This window comes from Triticum aestivum, chromosome 5B, assembly GCF_018294505.1.
Source record: "Triticum aestivum cultivar Chinese Spring chromosome 5B, IWGSC CS RefSeq v2.1, whole genome shotgun sequence".
Lineage (NCBI taxonomy): Eukaryota > Viridiplantae > Streptophyta > Magnoliopsida > Poales > Poaceae > Triticum > Triticum aestivum.
This window is the reverse complement of record NC_057807.1, coordinates 222,168,665-222,188,977: the sequence shown is the minus strand read 5'-3', so window position 1 is coordinate 222,188,977 and position 20,313 is coordinate 222,168,665.

Genomic DNA, 20,313 nt, shown 5'->3' with positions numbered 1-20,313 from the left:
AGGTGTCGCTTGGGAGCCTCCGTCAAGATTGTGGAGTTGAACCAAGAAGTTTGGAAGGGGTCGGAGATCGCCTACTTCGTGAAGATCTACCCTAGTGAGGCAAGTCCTTCGTGGGCGATGGCCATGGTGGAATAGACAAGGTTGCTTCTTCGTGGACCCTTCATGGGTGGAGCCCTCCATGGACTCGCTCAACCGTTACCCTTCGTTGGTTGAAGTCTCCATCAACGTGGATGTATGATAACACCACCTATCGGAACCACGCCAAAATCTCCACGTCAACATTGCGTTTGCTCCCTCCGAACTCCTCCCATTTACTTTCTTGCAAGTTGCATGCTTTACTTTCCGCTGCCCATATACTCTTTCCATGCTTGCTTGAATTGTATTGAGATTGCCTGACTTGTGCTAAATTGCTAAAATCTGCCAAGAACTAAAATTGGGAAAATGTTAAGTTTTATTTAGTCAGGTAGTCTAATCACCCTCCTCTAGACATACTTTCGATCCTACAAGTGGTATCAGAGCTTTGGTCTCCATTTGCCTTGATTTCCATAGCTTTGGTGATCATAGCCTTGGTTTCACAACCTAGGAGAGTATGGCGTCTAGCGAGGGAAATTACCACCGTAGAGGTCCTTGCTTTGATGGTACCAATTTTGCTAGTTGGAAACATAAGATGAAAATGCATATTCTTGGACATAACCCCGCCGTTTGGGCTATTGTGTGTATTGGTTTGCAAGGTGAATTCTTTGATGGGAGAGAACCAAACCGTGAAGCTACCGTGGAAGAATTGAAGATGTTGCAATACAATGCTCAAGCTTGCGATATCCTCTTCAACGGATTGTGCCCCGAAGAATTCAACAAAATCAGCCGTCTTGAGAATGCAAAGGAAATTTGGGATACTTTGATTGATATGCATGAAGGTACCGACTCCGTCAAGGAATCCAAGTTGGATGTGCTTCAAAGTCAACTTGACAAGTTCAAAATGAAGGATGGTGAAGGTGTCGCTGAAATGTACTCTAGGCTTGCTCTCATCACAAATGAGATTGCCGACTTAGGAAGTGAAGAGATGACCGACAAATTCATCATCAAGAAGATCTGGAGAGCCTTGGATGGAAAATATGATACCATGTGCACATTGATCCAAATGATGCCAAATTACAAAGATCTCAAGCCAACCGAAGTCATTGGAAGAATTGTTGCTCATGAGATGTCACTCAAGGACAAAGAAGAGCTTCACAACAAATCTAGTGGTGCTTACAAAGCCTCATGTGATGCTCCTACATCATAAAATTAGAAACAAGCCTTCAATGAAGAATTGAGATTAATGGTGAAGAACTTCAACAAATTCTACAAGAGTAGAAGCAAGGAAAGAAGTTCCAAGTCAAGGTCCTACAACGACAAGAGATCTTCTAGTCATGAGCGAAATTGCTACAAGTGTGGAAGACCCGGACACTACTCCAATGTGTACGGCTCCCTACAAAAGAAGAGAAGACTCACCTAAAAGGAGAAGCAAAAGGGGAGAATCACCTCCAAGAGAGAGAAGGAGTAGAGATGATCGCTATGAACGAAGAACCTCTCGAATAAGCAAGGATTCGGAAAAGAAGGACAAATCATCAAGGAGCTACACAAAACGAAGACATCAAGCTCATGTTGGTGAATGGGTATCCGGTTCCTACTACGACCACCAGTCCGAGAGAAGTTATCACTCCGACTCCGAATATACTCAAGATGAAGGTGTTGCCGGTCTAGCACTTGTGTCAACCAACTCCTATGACATATTTGACTCACCAAATGAAGGAATTGGACGATGCTTCATGGCTAAAGGCCCCAAGGTATCACACCCCGAGTATGTTGATTTCAATAGTGATGAAGATGATTTTCTAGGTGATGATGATTTACTTATTGACAACTCTAGTGATGAATAATATGATGAAACGTCAATTAATCATGTTAATCAAGATAAAACAAATGACAATGATAAGAAGGAGATTGAGTGTCTAACTAAAAAACTAAACACTCTTAAGTTAGCTCATGAAACTACTTTAGAAGATCATTGAGAACTTTTAAAAACTCATGATAAGTTATGCTTCGAAAAGATCAATCTTGAGCAAGAGCATGTGTTCTTAAAGGCCATCAATGATGATCTTCGGAAGAAAATTTCTTCTTACATTTCCAAGCGTGTACTCTTGTCTACTTACATGCCACAACTAAAAGCTAGCAACAAGAACAAGAAAGATTCTTCTTCTAGTAGTAACAATAATCATGCTAAATCCAATATTGTCGCTTCTAGTAGTTCTCTTGATTCCACTAATGACTCTCTTAGCCAAGTTGCGCTTGAGCAAGAAAATAGCTTATTGAAGGGAATTATAGAGAAAGGTTTTTAAAAAAGCCTTGCTAGAAGTAAGCAATTTGAGGAAATTGTACGCAAGCAAGGAAGGCACCGGAAGAATCAAGGTGTTGGTTTTGAACGAAAGTTCAATGCCAATGGAGTTGAGTGGGAAGAAGATCAATACCCCAAGACGATGTTTGTTCCTCAACAAGATAAGTATGACCCTACTTCCTTCAAGGGGACACAAGCTCAAGATGATCTTCCACCACAAGACCACAAGCTAAAAGGCAAGGACAAGCTTCAAGAGGAGATTGATGCATTTGAAGATGCTCCGAAGGCCTTGATCAATGGGTTCCCAAGACTACATCAAGTACATCTACAACCCCAAGGATTCCCATCAAGATGATTTGGATCCCGAAGAAGAAGAACTAGAGAGTTCTTAGGGTGACTCCGCCAACATACTTCACTCATATTCATTTTGGCACGGACAAGTGCAAACTACTTCCACATCTTGCACTAGTTCAAGGAGTCACAAACCCTCTTGTTGGTAAGACAAGGAACAAGGTAACCTAATGCTATCATGGACATCATCATGTGTGTGCTTCACTCTATGTCTATGGATATCCTTGTTTGTTCCTTGTGGGACTAACCCATGTAGGTATTGAAAGTGCAAGTCACTCCAATGGATTGCTTCAAATGATCTACATCAACAATGAGAATCCACATCTTCGATATCTACATGAAGTCATCATCGACAAAACCCAAGGTTAGTTCATCCCTCTTAGGGGGATATCACACCTAGGGGGAGCTTTACTCTAAGAATTGAGCTAAAGCAACTCTAATTGTGTGAACACAACAATGCTTTATGTAAAAGTGGTAACCCCACTTGTGCTTAAATGATGAGTATGACCTATGATCAAATGTTCTCATTTTACTCCTAAGTCAATATACTCATATATAGATGACCTAGTCATCGCCAATTGCTTGATAGATGCTAGAGTGATTGTGCATGCTTTGCCACATATTTCATTTGCTATTTTTATTGTGTGAGCATGTTGGCCGCATACTTTTCTCATTCGAGGACATCCATTTGTTGCTTTGATTGTTTGGATTTTCTCCTTTTTGCCAAATGGATGGATAAGAATGCCTAAGAACTCCCTCTAGCTATCTATCCTTTTGTCTTCTCAAACTCTATTCATGCTACATCACAAAGTTTGATCGAAGTCATATTCAAACCCTCTGTGTGAGGAGCACTCGGAGTCCCGTTTTGTCATAGACTTAAAACTTCCAAAACCTATTTGTGTATTTCGGTCTAACCGACTCCTCCATTTTGGTCACACCAAGTTCACTGGGTTGATCAAGTTTTCAATCTCGGTGCAACCGATTAGAACTTTTTGGTCTCACCGAGTTGCAGTAACCGCTTGCAATTCTGCATCCTGGTGCCACCGAGTTGTTCCACTCGGTCACACCAACAGTGCCAGCATATAATACTGACGGGTCAGAATTTGGAAATTTCTCCAAAACCTCTTCGCCCGTGCGTGTCCTGCTCTGCCGCCTGGGTCTCCGGATTGTCTTCTTGTCGCCAGTGACCTCCCGCCGTTGGTCTCTGCCACCGTCAATGGAAATCCTCCCCTCCGTTGCTGCCGTAGCAAGCTCATCGCCAAGCTAGGGTATGAGCTCAACTCTTTATGCTTTCTTTTAACTCTGATTCCTAGCACAAAGGCAATGCCAAGTTTCTTTCCAATTATGAGATTGACCATCCACGAAAAACATCCTCTAGATTAGATTTGAGTTGAAGATTTAGGGTTAGGTTTCCGCAGGACAAATCTTGGATCGACCGAATTGTAGGAATTGGTCCCACCTATTTGGCTTAGGCTAGTGCACAAGTGATTTTTGGTCTGACCAAAAGATGCAAATCAGTGTAACCGATACCAGGACTTTGTGAAATAGCAAACTCAGAGTCACTGAACTATGTCTCGGTCTGACCGATTCCACATGTTTAGACTCCAAAGTTGCTTCAGTGTCACCGAGTTTTACAAATCGGTAGCTCCGAAATGCTTCCTGTAGAAAACTAAAACTAAGTTTTAGACTCATTCTTTTTGCAAAAACTCTGCACTTTGTGATGCTCATCTACTCTGTCTCATCTACAACTATTCATAGGGCCATTTCTTAGTTTACTGTGCAGAATGTCTGAGCAAAGTGATAGTCAGAACAAGTCAGAGGAACAGATGGACTTGAGTGAGGGCACTAGTCCCTCTAGAAGCTATGTTGAAGGTAGCAGGAGCACTCCAAGCAACCTACCTAAGGATCAGACTAGGCAGAGAAAGAAGAAAACATCAGACTCTAAAGATGAAGACTTTGAGATTGAGGAAGTCAGCTCGAAGAAGAAAGTGATAAAGAAAGAATATGGTGATGCTGCTTCCACCAAGCCAGGAAAGAATGTGAAGGCCCCTACCAGGAGAGTTCCTATGTCTAAGGCCAGGGGAGCAACTCAAAAGTCCATGACATTCACACTTGAGCAAAGATCAGGAGAAGAAGGCAAGAAGAGGGTCAGGAAAACCACTGCTAGAGTGCTTGGAAATCCATCTATGAGGAGAGACTCTGCTAGTGAGGAGGAAGAGGAAGAAGAGGTTGTTGCACAAGCACCTCCTGCTAAGTCACAAAAGCTGATGGGGGATGCCATCAAGTCTGGGGCAGCTCCTTCAAAGCCCAAGACAGCCCCCAAAGCTCCAGCTCAAGCCACCAAGACATCTCCAAAGAGAAGCACCAGGAACATACCTGCTTCAGAGAAGAACAAGGCCCCAGTGCATGAAGCTGCAGAAGATGCTGAAGCCCTAGTGCTCAAGAAGCTCAAACCTAAGATTCTAGACCATAATGACAGTCACCCAATAGCCGAAAACATGAAGGAGAGAAAGGATGCAGCTATCAGAAGATGGAGACAAGCAGATCCATATGCTGTGAGGAGGAGGACTGCAGTGAACTACAGGTTCCACACCAAAGAGCAACAAGATTTTTATGAGGCAGTTTTGCTGGACAAGAAGCCCATTGTAAGTGACATGAGATTGGTTGATTGGGAATACATTGATGCAAATGCAGATCATTTCCTAGGAGTGCATGAAAGCTTCAAGTCCAATGGTGTTGATGACTTTGTTGGTCAAGAGTTGACAAAGTGGAATGATGAGGTCATTATGCAATTCTACTCAATAGCTCATTTTTATCCTGATGGAAGGATTGTGTGGATGACTGAAGGTCAGAGGCACCAATCTACAATTGATGAGTGGGCCAAGCTCATAAATGCACCTAAAGAAGAAGAGAATGACATTGATGTCTATGCTGAGAAGAAAAAGGATCATAACTCAATTGCCAATATGTATAATGAAATTCCAAATAAGGCCTTGGAGACACATAAGTTTGGGTCAGTCTACTACTTGTTGTCTGGTTTGGCCACCATAAACACCATATTGAGGCACACTCTGTTACCCAAATCTGGAGATCATAGGATGATCGGAGGCCATTCCATCAACTTGTTATAGCTGTTTGATGTTGTGCCATAAAAGTTCAAGGTTATGAGCTTGATTGTTGAGACAATCAAAAGGACAACAGCTGACTAGAAAAGATCATGTGGGTATGCACCACACATTCAAATGCTGATCAATTCCAAGATGCCCAAGGGAGTGTACCTGTTGGGCAAAGAGCATCTGCCTTTGTAGCCAGACTTTGAGGACAACGCTATTGTCATGACAGCTAAAGATCCCACTTCCCTAGAGGCCCAAGAAAAGAGACAGAAAGCCAAAGTAGAGAAAGGAGCAACATGCCCAGTGCTGTAGAAGCTTCCGAAGTGTTTCTCAAGTCAAAGCAAGACTGGCTTGGATATCTAATTCAAGCAACCTTGACGACTGAGAAAGGACTGGCCACCCTGACTCAAAACCAAGAGAGCTTGGAGAGGATTGAAACTAAATTCTATGATCTGGACTTGAAAGTGACTGAGATACAAATAGCAGTTGAAGAGATCCAGGAAGAAGCAGAGGAGAGGAAGGCAAAGGAACTACACAGGTGTTCCACAGAGTACCTAGAGGAAAAAGGTCTGCAGCAGTGCCAGTGCCAGACACAAGAACAACAGCTTCAGCACCTGCAGACATAGCTCCCACAGCTCTAGTTGCCCCTCTAGTGGCAAGCCCTCCAGCTCCAACATCTTCAACTGATGCTTTTGTCCTTGGAGTCATCTCAACACCTCCTTCCGAAGATCAAGCCTAGAGAGACGCATAGCACTATGCATTTTCAAGCTTTTTGGTAACTTGTTGCCGAAGGGGGAGAAAGTGCATAGATCATAGGCTTCAGAGAAAGAGAGATTTGCTTCTTTTTACTACTTATTTGCTTGCTTGGTTGAGATACTTTATGCCTATGTGTGAGATACTTTGTATGATCATGTGCTTGATCATATCATACTTTATGCTTGTGCTTGAATGATGACATTATCTATCTCTTGTATGATCATTCACTTTGCCTTGGTGATGAGTGCTCGTTCTTACTTCTTATCATTTTGAGTGCTCCACCAAGTTGTATGTGACATGGAAGAGTAACCCATGATCCTAACAGATTGTGCATTTGCAGTCCAAAGCAAATTTTAAACAATGCACAAATTTAGGGGGAGCTCTTATCACATACTTCTCAAAGCGAGGATGTATTTCACTCTTATTATCATTTGTCGAAGCTTTGATCTATATGTTGTCATCAATTACCACAAAGGGGGAGATTGAAAGTGGAACTAATCCCTGGGTGGTTTTGGTAATTCTTAACAGCATATAGTTCATTGAACTAATATGATTGGCATGGCATGGACTAGAGATGTGGACCCCTCAAAATGCTAAGGACTCATATTGGCAACAAGCTAAAGACTCTACATTTTCATTTTAGTGATCCAAGATCACATTGAGTCCATAGGAAAGCCAATACTATTAAAAGGGGATGAGGTGTTGCTTAATGGATTACTTGCTCAAAATGCTTAGTGATATGCTCCAAAACCATCAACCACTTTCTCACATCCACATATGTCCTAAACCTAAAAGTCAAATTTGGCCCCACCGATTTGATCTATCCGGCGCCACCGAGTTTCATTTGACATAGCCACTGCCACAAATCCTAGTTACTTCGGTCTCACCGATAGGGATCTCGGTCTCACCGAGATGGGATTGCAAACTCCCTGTTTCCTTTTTGTAACATTTCCCTCACACCGAAATGAGCAAATCGGTCCCACCGAGTCTGGATTACAAACTCCCTGTTTCCTTTTTGTAACACTTCGGTTCCACCGAAGTGAGCGAATCGGTCCCACCGAGTTCGCCTGACCAACCCTCTACGTGCCTATTTCTGAAATCAGTCCCACCGAGTTTATGCGATCGGTCACACTGAGATTACGTTATGCCCTAACCCTAGCACATCGGTATCACCGAGATGACTAAATCGGTCCCACCGAAAACTCTAACGTTCATATTTTTACCTGGATCAGTTTGACCGAGTTTTCTGATTCGGTCCCACCGTGTTTGGGAATCTGTGTGTAACGGTTAGATTTTGTGTGGAGGCTAAAAATACCCCTCCACCCATTTTTCATTTGTGAGGAGAGCCATCAAAACATACCTACACTTCCACTACCCATTTTCTAAGAGAGAACCACCTACTCATGTGTTGAGACCAAGATATTCCAATCCTACCACAAGAATCTTGATCTCTAGCCTTCCCCAAGTTGCTTTCCACTCAAATCATCTTTCCACCATACCCAAATCTGTGTGAGAGAGTTGAGTGTTTGGGAGACTATCATTTGAAGCACAAGATCAAGGAGTTCATCATCAACACACCATCTATTACCCTTTGGAGAGTGGTGTCTCCTAGATTGGTTAGGTGTCGCTTGGGAGCCTCCGTCAAGATTGTGGAGTTGAACCAAGAAGTTTGTAAGGGCAAGGAGATCGCCTACTTCATGAAGATCAACCCTACCGAGGCAAGTCCTTCGTGGGCGATGGCCATGGTGGGATAGATAAGGTTGCTTCTTTGTGGACCCTTCGTGGACTCGCGCAACCATTACACTTTGTGGGTTGGGATCTCCATCAACGTGGATGTACGATAGCACCACCTATCGGAACCACGCCAAAATCTCTGTGTCAACATTGCGTTTGCCCCTCCAAACTCCTCCCATTTACTTTCTTGCAAGTTGCATGCTTTACTTTGTGCTGCCCATATACTCTTTGCATGCTTGCTTGAATTGTATTGAGATTGCTTGACTTATGCTAAGTTGCTAAAATCTGCCAAGAACTAAATTGGGAAAAGGTTAAGTTTTATTTGGTCAAGTAGTCTAATCACCCCCTCTAGACATACTTCCGATCCTACACATCGGCAACATTATCATCGGAGGACTCTTCAGATGAAGCAGAAGCTGCTTTCTTTGACTTGCTGGCAATATATTTCTTTCTCGAAGCACGAGGGGAAGCTGACTTCCTCTTCTTCCTTTCCTTCCACGTAGAAGCCCGATCCTTCTTCTCTTGCACATCTTGCTGGGTCAACTCAACATTTCTCTTTTCCACTTCATTTTTCTTCACGGCCCTCACTTCCCTCTTGGACTTGGCCTTTGCTCCCTTTTCCACTTATACCGAAAAATCAACAATTGTTTTCAGTGAGTCAGCATGAGCATTTGCAGGAGGAGGTGGCCTGAGTTTTTCATCATCTGGTCCGAGGCATTCTTCAGCGATGCGGTCATTCCAGGGTGGAGTGAATGTGAATAAGATTTGATATTTCCTTCGGACATTCTCATGGTTGAACCATTTCTTCGCCCAGTGATGGTGAATCCTTTGTAGCCTATTGTTCCTTTTGGTTGTGGTTTCAACTCCAGGTGGAGTTTTGTAAGTCTCGGGATCAGAAATCTCAGTCGCGGTGTTCCTTTCTCTACCACGACCACCCTTCTTGGGATTTCCATCAAAGAACAAAGTCTTTGAATCGGTGATCTATTCAACCTGGGGCTGACTATGAGTAAGGGAATATCATCTTCCTCCTGTTCTAATTTAGATTCAAACTTCTTCCGAATTTTTGGTGGCTTAGGTCCTATTCTTTTGCCTGTCAGCTTCACTCTTTCAGCCACGTGCGGTTGCTGAGGTATTTCACCTTTTGACCCAGCCTGCTCTTTTGAAATTTGAGCCATGACCAATCCTGAGATAAAAATAGGACAATGCGAGGGAAAACAGGAAATGGTCACAAACATGCACAGAAGGATTTTGCCTAAAAACAACAAGTTTTTCCGGAAGCAGCAAAGGAATCCATGGTTTATATGTTGGAAGATATCATCGAAATTGCAACATATCGTAAGGTAGGGTAACAACCTATCTAATCTTTTCAAAGTAAAACACATGAACCCTAGATCTCAAAAAACTAGTATGAGGAAAAGCTACAAACCGTACCAGCCACAATTTCGAGAAACCTAAAGATCTACCACAAGAAAATAAACACGAGAAATACGTGTCAGTAAGAATAGCCTAGAACAAGAACCAGACAGGGCAAGGTCCAGATCCATGTGCCCTAACTTGGCAGCAGAGATCAACTAAGGCAATGCGGGGAAAGGGAAGTACCGCATTGATGCGACCAATGACGGTGAGGTTTCACCGGTGTTGCATGGCGAGGCGCGTCGATGGTGTTGCTTCGAGCTCGGGCTCGGGTGGAGAGAGAGGGGGGGTTTGAGGACGAACACACACACACACAAACACACACACACACACACAGAGAGAGAGAGAGAGAGAGAGAGAACAGAGGAAGACGACGCCTGGAGGGGTTGGGGTTTATATAGCCCAAAGGTGGGGCCTCTTCCTCCGAGATATACGGCCGAAGATTATGGGACGTTCCGCATTGAACGGACGAGATCACGATCATGAGATCGTGGGCATGTTTCAGCCGTTTCCCGTGAAAATCTCGGTAACTGAACGGAAGGACGAAGGGTTTGAAGAAGGGAAATCGCCAAAACAGATAAATGTTCGAAGTTGATTTCATTCGCGACCAAGGATGCCATATTGAAATCTTCTTAAGATCAAGTTGCATGTTTATAAAAAGTTGGCTCCTGAGGGAGTGGGGGATTATAGACCTTTATCTTTGACTGGCATGGGAGTTAAATTCCTTTCAAAGATTGTGGCAAATAGATTTCAGGAGCTCATTCTGGAATGTATTCATAAACCAATATGGCTTCATTAAATCAAGGATGATTCAGGATTGTATTGGCTAGACTTTGGAGTATTTGCATCAGTTTCATCAATCTAAGAGGCCAGTCCTCATTCTTAAACTAGATTTTGAGAAAGCCTTTTGACTCTATTGAACATTCTGTTATTTTTGAGATCATGAAGTTTAAAGGTTTTAATTAGATATGGATAAGTTGGATCAAAGAGCTTTTGACTACTGGTACATCCTCTGTGCTGCTTAATGGTGTCCCTGGCAAACAGTTTCTGTGTAAAAGGGGAATCAGACAAGGTGATGCAGTCTCAGCTTTGCTCTTTGTTCTGGCAGCTGATCTGTTGCAGTCAGTGGTTAATGAGATGCATTCTCAGGGAGAACTGCAGTTGCCCATACCCTATCATGATAAAGATTATCCTATCATTTAGTATGCTGATGACACGATTATTGTGCCTGCAGTGGACAGTCAATTGTTGGCTCTTAAGAGGATGTTGCTTGTGTTCTCACAATCCACTGGTCTTGATGTGAATTATGATAAGTCATGTATGATACCTATCAATGTATCACAGGAGGAGACCAAGATATGGCTCATATCTTTGGATGTAAGGTTCTTTTACCTACGTGGGGCTTCCAGTAGGCACCACTAAACCCAGAATGGTAGATCTCATGCCTCTGGTGGATTGCATGGCAAGAAGAATGACTGCTAGCTCCTCTTTTTTGGCCCAAGGGGGGAGGTTGCAATACTTGAACTCTGCATTGTCCTCTCTACCCATATTTTTTCTCTGCAGTCTGCTCATAAACCCTAGAATCTTGAAGCAGTTGCAAAGAATTCAAAGGCAGTGCTTATGGAGAAAGAATATGCAAGAGCTTGCTCCCTCTTTGGCTGCTTCGGAGCTCATTTGTAGGCTGAAAAATAAAGGTGGATTGGAAATTTTGAATATTGGCATTCAGAATGTGGCTCTTCTTCTCAAGCATGTGCATAAATTCTTGAATAAGGCTGATGTACCTTAGGTTAAACTAATCTAGAATTCTTATTACCATGGGGTTGTCCCACAAGGTATATCTTCATGTGGATCTTTTTGGTGGAGGGACATTCTTAAGTTGGTTGATCAATTCAGAGAGCTGTCTTGGGTCATGGTCAATCAGGGGGATACTGCTTTGTTTTGGTCAGATAAATGGCAGTTAGCAAACTCAGTTCTACCTTCGCAACATAGATTTCCAAGGCTATATTCTTGCTGCAAAGATACACTGTCCACTGTGAAAGAGGGCCTGGATTGTCCAGACTTAACCTCCTGTTTTAATTTACCTCTGTCTGAGCAAGCATACAAGGAGTTCCTATCTCTCAAAAATTTGCTTTTGCTCCATGAGGTGCAACCTGATTCCAAAGATGTGTGGTTTTGGCATGGGACTGACAAATTCTATGCCCCCAAGAGATTTTATATCCAAATGCATATGAACTTGTCTTTCAACCCACTATTGAATTGGGTTTGGGCTAGCTCATGTACTATGAAAATCAAAGTTTTTGCCTGGATGATGATCATGGACAGGTTGAATACCAAGGACATGATTGAGAGAAGGCACTGGCATATTGATGATGGTATCTCTTGTGTACTCTGTCATTTACAGATCAGGGAAGACAAAGACCACCTCTTTTTCAACTGCCTTTTTAGTTTGCGCGTGTGGAACTATCTTCATCATAATTGATCCCATGGAAAAAACATGTCTGATATTGCCGCTAATGCTAGGAGAGAATTCAACAAGCCCTTTTTTTTGCTGAAGTGGTGTTCACTGCTTGCTGGAATATCTGGCTGATTAGGAATGCTAAAGTTTTTAGGCATGTCAGACCTAGCTTCAATTATTGGAGGAGATCTTTTATACATGATATTTCTGTACTCTCCTTTAGGATTAAGCCTAGGTTCAAGGATAGCCTTGTGCGCTGGGTAACCTTTCTTCCCCATTGATGTACTTTCTTATCTTTTATAGGTTAGATTTTCTTTTGGGTTATCCTTCATAACCTTGTATATATTGTATTCTTATGTGTGGAAAAAAGAGTAATTGTTGTGGGGGTTTTCCCTACAATGCAGTCAAAAAAAAGTTGCATGTTTATGACAATAACAAAGATTGGACGAGAGAGAGTAGGGTCCGAATCAAAACACTCAGCCAAACGAAGGAAAACACAAAACCAATGAGCTCTGAGTGAGTTGTCGTTCGGTCAGAATGGAAACACAAATGAACAAAAGAAATATGAAAGAAAACACAATGAAACCAACAATAGATCTCAGGATAATAGATGGACGATGAAAGTCCCTGAGATAACATCTGCAAGAAGGGGTTAGTTCTGTTTTGCAACCCGCACTTGCGTGGACAACAAGGATATCATCTTCTTCGTCTGAGCAACAACATTCTTTCAGCGAGATCTATGAGACACCTGTGCACTTCGAGAGTAATTATATGGATAAGCATTGAAGTTATTTCCAGAGACATGAGTATAATGATTTGAATAGGTACGCATGTACTCCTTCTGTCGAAGGTTTGATTGATACCCATTCGAGAATTTGCCAGCACCATTCGGCGAATGATAATCATTGTCTTGATGAAAATTACTCTGCATGTTCAAGTTAGCAGTGACAGACATATTTTTAATGATGCATTTCTTCACCCAGACTTGCTTCTTGGGTGAACCAGACCTGCATTTAGTCCCAATATATCGAGCAAAAATCTTACCATTCTGTTGTTTGAACACTTTCTAATTCGAGTCATCAGACTCATCAAAAATGGCAAGAATGGAAGAATCATATCCTGATAGAATTGCAAGTTTGAGTGTTTTGCTTTTAGCAAGAACCCAACTCATTCGAGGATATTGCTCAAGAGTACAACAAGTTCCATCAATGTGGAGTTCCTTTCGAAACCCAATCCTTCCTTTCGAGGATTTCTGTGCAGTATTGACTTCTTGAGCACATCACATAGTGTTTGATGCCCTTTTAGGATTCTTAGCATTCCTGTCTCAAGAAAGTCCTTTAGCCTGCAATTTTCATCAGCAATAGCAGCATATTCCTTGGAAGAGGCGTTAGAGTTATCATTCATAACAACTGCAATATTCTCGATGATAGCATTAGACGTTTCAGCATGTGAATCAGCATTGCTACAATCTAGGCATTTTGAACAAGGAGGCACAAAATCATCAAGAAGTAGAACAAATTGCTCAACGAAGAGAGAAGCTTTTTCTAATGCCAGCTTGTTATGAGACTCTTTTAATGACATGAGTTCTTGATTCCTGTTAAGGAGTTCATCTGATAAACTCTCGTAGTCGACTGAAAGTGAATCATATCGATTGGTAAGATCATCAATAGTTGAAGAGAAAGCATCATGCTCTTCGATCAACTTTTGATTCTTCTCCATCTCTTCGACCAATAATCCTTAGGTTTTCCTGAGATTTCTCTCAAGCCTTTCAAGCTCATCTTGTTGAGATTTTGCAATCTTAACAAGTTTAGCACATGCAATGTATTTAGGAGTGTATTCATTCATGGATTTTGGATGTTTTGCTGACACCTGATCCTTTGAGGATTTTGCCATAAGACAAAAGGCAATTGGTTCATCATCGCTTGAATCAGCATAATCAGTGTCTGATTCAAATGATTTTTTTGATGATTCATAGGCAATGAAAGCACTCTCCTTCCTATCCTTCTTTGAAGTTCTTCATCATCTGATCCTGAATCAGATGTATCATCTTCAGAATCTAATGTCATTTCAGTGAAGAATCTGTTCAGCTAAGATTTTTTTTCATGTTGGATTCCACAGTAGCTTTGGCTTGAGCGTCAGTGACTGGTCTCGTCAAAGAAGATGATGATGGAAATTCATTTTTCTTCGGGAGCTTAGTATGACGATCCATTCGAGTGAATCCATTGCAATGAAGGTATTTCCATCTGTTGCTTGGCCTTTCCCAGCACAAGTAGTCAGCTATAAGGTGACCAAACTGTTTGCACTTGAAGCACTTAATTTCTTTTGGAGGAAACCTTCTTGAAGATTCAGGCAAGTCAAATTCGTCATCATTTATGAGGCATAGATTTTGTCTTCTGAGATCATTTAGCCTTTCTGTGAGCATTTCAAGTTCTTTGGTGATGGTGTGTTGATTTTCAATATCTTCTTCTTCTTGTGAGCTACCATAGTGTGAAAGAATTTCTCCTTCACCTTCTGAAGAAAGATTCTTGATCTGCATTTTCAAGCTCCATCTTTTCTCCGTGAAGGGAAAACAACGTCATGACCTCAACATAGTAAAGTTCTTCGTAGTCTGGTCTTTGCTTGATTTCAGCTACAATGGGGTCAAAGGTTGCGTCAAGAGTGCTCAAAAGCTTGTTTACCACATCTCTATCAGTGATATCAGTTACTCCTCGCTGATGAAGTCTTTCAACAATGTTTGTCAATCGATCAGTGAGTTCCATAGCACTTTCCTTTCGTAGACTCCTGAAACCAGCAAACATGGCACAAAGCATTTGAGTGTGGTGATCTGTTTTGGCAATGAACTCTTCATGAGCATTTTTGATGGCATCCCAAAGTTGCTTTGCAGTGTCAACTTTTTGGAATCGAAGGAAAATATCTTTTGATAGACCACAACAGATGACATCTTTTGCTTGAGCATCCAACTGCAGATTGGCTTTGTCATCGGAAGTCGGAACATTTGCTTCCATTTTCCACAATCTGCCACAAATCAAAGTTTATTGCTTTAATTTTGATTCCCATTCTTTCCTTCTAGTAGAGGTAGTCATTTCCATCGAAGAGAGGAAATCTTTCAGAGTGTGACAATCTACCAGCATATGACATGCTCAAAACTCCAAGGACGTTAGACCTTTAATAAGCAGAGATAGGGAGTATCTGCTCTGATACCAATTGTTGGGACCAATAGTATATCGACCAGAGGAGGGTGAATGGGAGATTCAAAATTTCTTTCGAAACTATTAAAACTGATCCCAATCACAGTAGCGGAAAAGGTACATGACGAAATAAGCTGAATCAATCTTCCTCGTCAGAATCATATTCCTCGATGAAAGAAGTAATAATAGTACGTGCTTGGGTAATCACAGGTTTAACTATGAAGAGAGTAATGCAACATGCAAACAGATGCAGTAGAATGAGGCAAAACATGATGCGGGTGGTGAGATATATGCAAGATGGTTAACTGAGGTAAAATGATGATGTCTAAACAGAATGAATAAAATGCAACAGAATGAGACATGAAGATTAACTAAAGTGAAAGACAACAATGACAGAAATGAAAAAGAATTACTACATATGATAATGGTCAGATAAACTATCGGCACAGAGCACGAATGTAAACTGCTGAAAGAATTGTAGTAAATTAGATTTAACCAGTGGTGCTCGATGGCGACAAAAAGATTTGGTAGAACAGTTCACCCTTCTGCCAAAGGGCTACATCTGGTTGGAGGGGTTGTGACTTAACACGGAAGATAAACTCTCTTCACCCTATTCTCCTTCAACTCAAAGCTGATCAGACTCTAGTTGATTTCACTCGTGGGAGATCCTTGTCGGTAATCTCCAAACCTTCGGTCGACCTTCATGAACCACAATCACTCTTGGTTGCTGAAGATCTAGCTCGGTGAAGACAACAACTCTTCAACACTCGAGCGGAAACCTATCCGTCTAGAGAGTGGGTGATATGTCTCCAACGTATCTACTTTTTCTCACGCTTTTCCTCTTGTTTTGGACTCTAATTTGCATGATTTGAATGAAACTAACCTCGGACTGACGCTGTTTTTAGCAGAACTACCATGATGTTGTTTTTGTGCAGAAATAAAAGTTCTCGGAATGGAACGAAACTTTGCAAGGAATTTTTATATAATAAATCAGAATTTCTGGAGTCAAGACCTATCGAAGAGGGGCCCCTGGGTGGGCACAACTCACGAGGGCGCACCCCCCTCTCCTGGCACGCCCAGGTGAGTTGTCTCCACCTAGTGGCCCCGCAGAGCCTGAAACCGATGCTATAAAATCCTTTTTTTTCCAGAAAAAATCAATGAGAAAGAATTATCGCGATCCACGAGACGGAGCCGCCATCATCTCCTATTCTTCATCGGGAGGCCAGATCTGGAGTTCGTTTGGGGCTCCAGAGAGGGGGATCTTCGTTCTTCACCATCACCAACCCTTCTCCATCGCCAATTCCATGATACTCCGCACCAAGAGTGAGTAATTCCTTCGTAGGTTCGCTGGTCGGTGAGCAGTTGGATGAGATTCATCATGTAATCGAGTTAGTTTTGTTAGGGCTTGATCCCTAGTATCCACTATGCTCTTAGATTGATGTTGCTATGACTTTGCTATGCTTAATTCTTGTCACTTTGGGCCCGGCTGCCATGAACTCAGATCTGAACCATTTATGTTATCATTATTATATCCATGTTTTAGATCTGATCTTGCAAGTTATAGTCACCCACTACGTGTTATGATCCGGCAACCCCGGAGTGACAACAACCGGACCCACTCCTGGTGATGACCGTAGTTTGAGGAGTTCAGGTATTCACTATGTGTTAATGCTTTGTTCCGGTTCTCTATTAAAAGGATGCCTTAATATCCATTAGTTTCCAATATGGACCCATCTGCCATGGGAGGGTAGGACAAAAGATTTCATGCAAGTTCTTTCCATAAGCACGTATGACTATTTACGGAGTATATGACTACATTATATTGTTCCTGTTCGCCAATATAATGTAGGCATGTATTCCATAAATAGTCATACGTGCTTATGGAAAGAACTTGCATGACATCTTTTGTCCTACCCTCCCGTGACAGCGGGGTCCATATTGGAAACTAGGGATATTAAGGCCTCCTTTTAATAGAGAACTGGAACAAAGCATTAACACATAGTGAATACATGAACTCCTCAAACTACGGTCATCACCGGGAGTGGGCCTGGTTGTCGTCACTCCGGGGTTGTCGGATAATAACACGTAGTAGGTGACTATAACTTGCAAGATGGGATCTAAAACATGGATATAATGATGATAACATAAACAGTTCAGATATGAGTTCATGGCACCCGGGCCCAAAGTGGCAAGCATTAAGCATAGCAAAGTCATAGAAACATCAATCTAAGAACAAAGTGGGTACTAGGGATCAAGCCCTAACAAAACTAACTCGATTACATGATGAATCTCATCCAACTCCTCACCGACCAACGAGCCTACGAAGGAATTACTCACTCCTGGTGGGGAGCATCATGGAATTGGTGATGGAGAAGGGTTGGTGATGATGAAGAACGAAGACCCCCCTCTCTGGAGCCCCAAACGGACTCTAGATCTGGCCTCCCGATGAAGAACAGGAGGTGACGGCGGCTCTATCTCGCGGATCGTGGTAATTCTTTCTCCTTGATTCTTTTCTGGAAAAATAGGATTTCATAGCGTCGGTTTCAGGGCCTGCCGGGCCACCAGGTGGGGACAACCCACCTGGGCACGCTAGGAGAGGGGGGCGCGCCCTGGTGGGTTGTGCCCACATAGGGGCCCCTCTCCGCTAGGTCCTGGCTCTAGAAATTCTTATTTATTATATAAAAATTCCTTGCAAAGTTTCGTTCCATTCCGAGAACTTTTATTTCTGCACAAAAACAACACCATGGTAGTTCTGCTGAAAACAGCGTCAGTCCGGGGTTAGTTTCATTCAAATCATACAAATTAGAGTCCAAAACAAGAGGAAAAGCGTGTGAAAAAGTAGATACATTGGATACGTATCAACTCCCCCAAGCTTAAACCTTTGCTTGTCCTCAAGAAGTTCAATTGATAAACCGAAAGTGAAAAAGAAAAACTTTTACTAACTCTTTTGCTCTTGTTTGCATAAATAGGCTTAAATAGCACCTAGGTTTTCAGCCAATCATTATAACTAACCATGCCTACAATAACTCTAAAGATTATATTAACTCATATCAATGTCATAATCAGCTAGCGAGCAATAATAAGATATCTCAAATAGCAACACGTTGTCAAAACAACCATGATATAATATGATAATAGTGGTATCTCGATAGCCCTTTCTGAGACCGCAAAACATAAATGTAGAGCACCTCCAAAGATCAAGCATCGACTAGACATTGTAATTCATGGTAGAAAAGATCCAGTCATGATGCACCCAACATTAGCTACACACAATGCATAAGTCATGACAGCTATGCTCTCAGGTTCTAGCGCTTGTTTTAGAAGGTGATGACACAACATAAAAGTAAATAGGTAGTCCCTTCGCAGAGTGAAGCAGTGATTTGCAGAGGTGCCAGAGCTCAAGTTTTTAAAACAGAGGTAAATGATATTTTGAGACATGCACCCTTCTCATTTACTTCACGACCATCAGTTATCAATATCTTCCATGCTAAGCATGCTAGTGGCAGTTCCCAAGCGATAAAAGTAAAGGTTTTGACTCCATTGGGAGTTTTTGTTTGATTATTTCAAAGATTAACCCTTTTTCATGTTTGCAGTTTGGGACTGGGCATCCCTATTACCGCCCTTTTCTCATGCGATGGCTAGTGAATAAACACTCGACCTGAGAATAACCCGCTTAGCATGGAAGATACCGACCACCTCCTATCATTCCATGAACGGTCCATGCACACAAAAGGGATATTTATTTGAAGTTTTTAGAGGTGGCACATGCAAATTTACTTAGGACGGTAGGGTAATACCGCATATAGGTAGGTATGGTGGACTCATCTGGAATAACTTGGGTTTAGGGTTTTTGATGTACAAGCAGAATTCCAAGTTAGTACAGGCGAAGGCTAGCAATTAGGTTGAGAAGCGGCCAGCTAGAGAGCAACAACGTTCATGACCATGCATTATGCATAAGTAACGTTGGACACTAGCATGAGTAGGATATGAACACCATGAACATAAATATCATAGAGGCTATGTTGATTTTGATTCAACTACATGCATGAACATGTGCCAAGTCAAGCCACTCGATGTAACATCCCAAAATTCTAAATTTTGGAATGTTATATTAAATAGATAGATTTGATTGATTGTTTGTTTGATTGTGTGAAATTGAGTGCAATTCGAAACTTTTTGAAAGTTAAATGAGAGGGAATAAAAGGACTTTCCCAAACTTTCATCTTGCTTTTATGATCTTCGTGAGTTCAAATTCTTTTCAAATACAAAACCCTTGAGCGAAGATGATATGACTTCTTCCATTTAATTAAATGAAAGGGTATTTGAAAATATTTGAATTTCATTTGGAAATATTTCGATTCATAAACTTCACACAACTCAATGATTTTCATGAGAGAAGATAAAATGACTTCTTCAAAATATATGAAATATGAGTTGGGAGTTTCAAAGAATTAAATTCAAAGTTCTTTTGAATTTATTTTTCAATTTGGAGTTATTTGGGTTTTATTCCAATTATTTTTATCCAAAAATAAAATATATGGAAATTAGGGTAACATGATTCCCTACACTAGAAAATTGGAGAGAAATAAATTTGAATTCATTTCGGTATTTTTAAAATGATTTTGTTGGATTTTATTAGAGCAGTAGCACTGTTTGAATTATTTAAATTAGTGTGAATTTTACTTAATGCTAGGGAAATGTTCAGCTTGTAGAAAATGTTTTTCTTAAAATTTGGGTCCGAATAACTGCCACATGTGTGGCGTCGGCGGGAACCCGCCCGCACGCCTCGTGTGGCATGGACGGGAACAGGCCCGCACGACCACGTCCGCGCGCACAAACGCACGGCCCACACGTCCGTTCCGTGCCAACCCCGCCCGCACTGCCCCATCCGGGCAAGCCGACCCACTGCCCGCACGACCAACCAGTTCC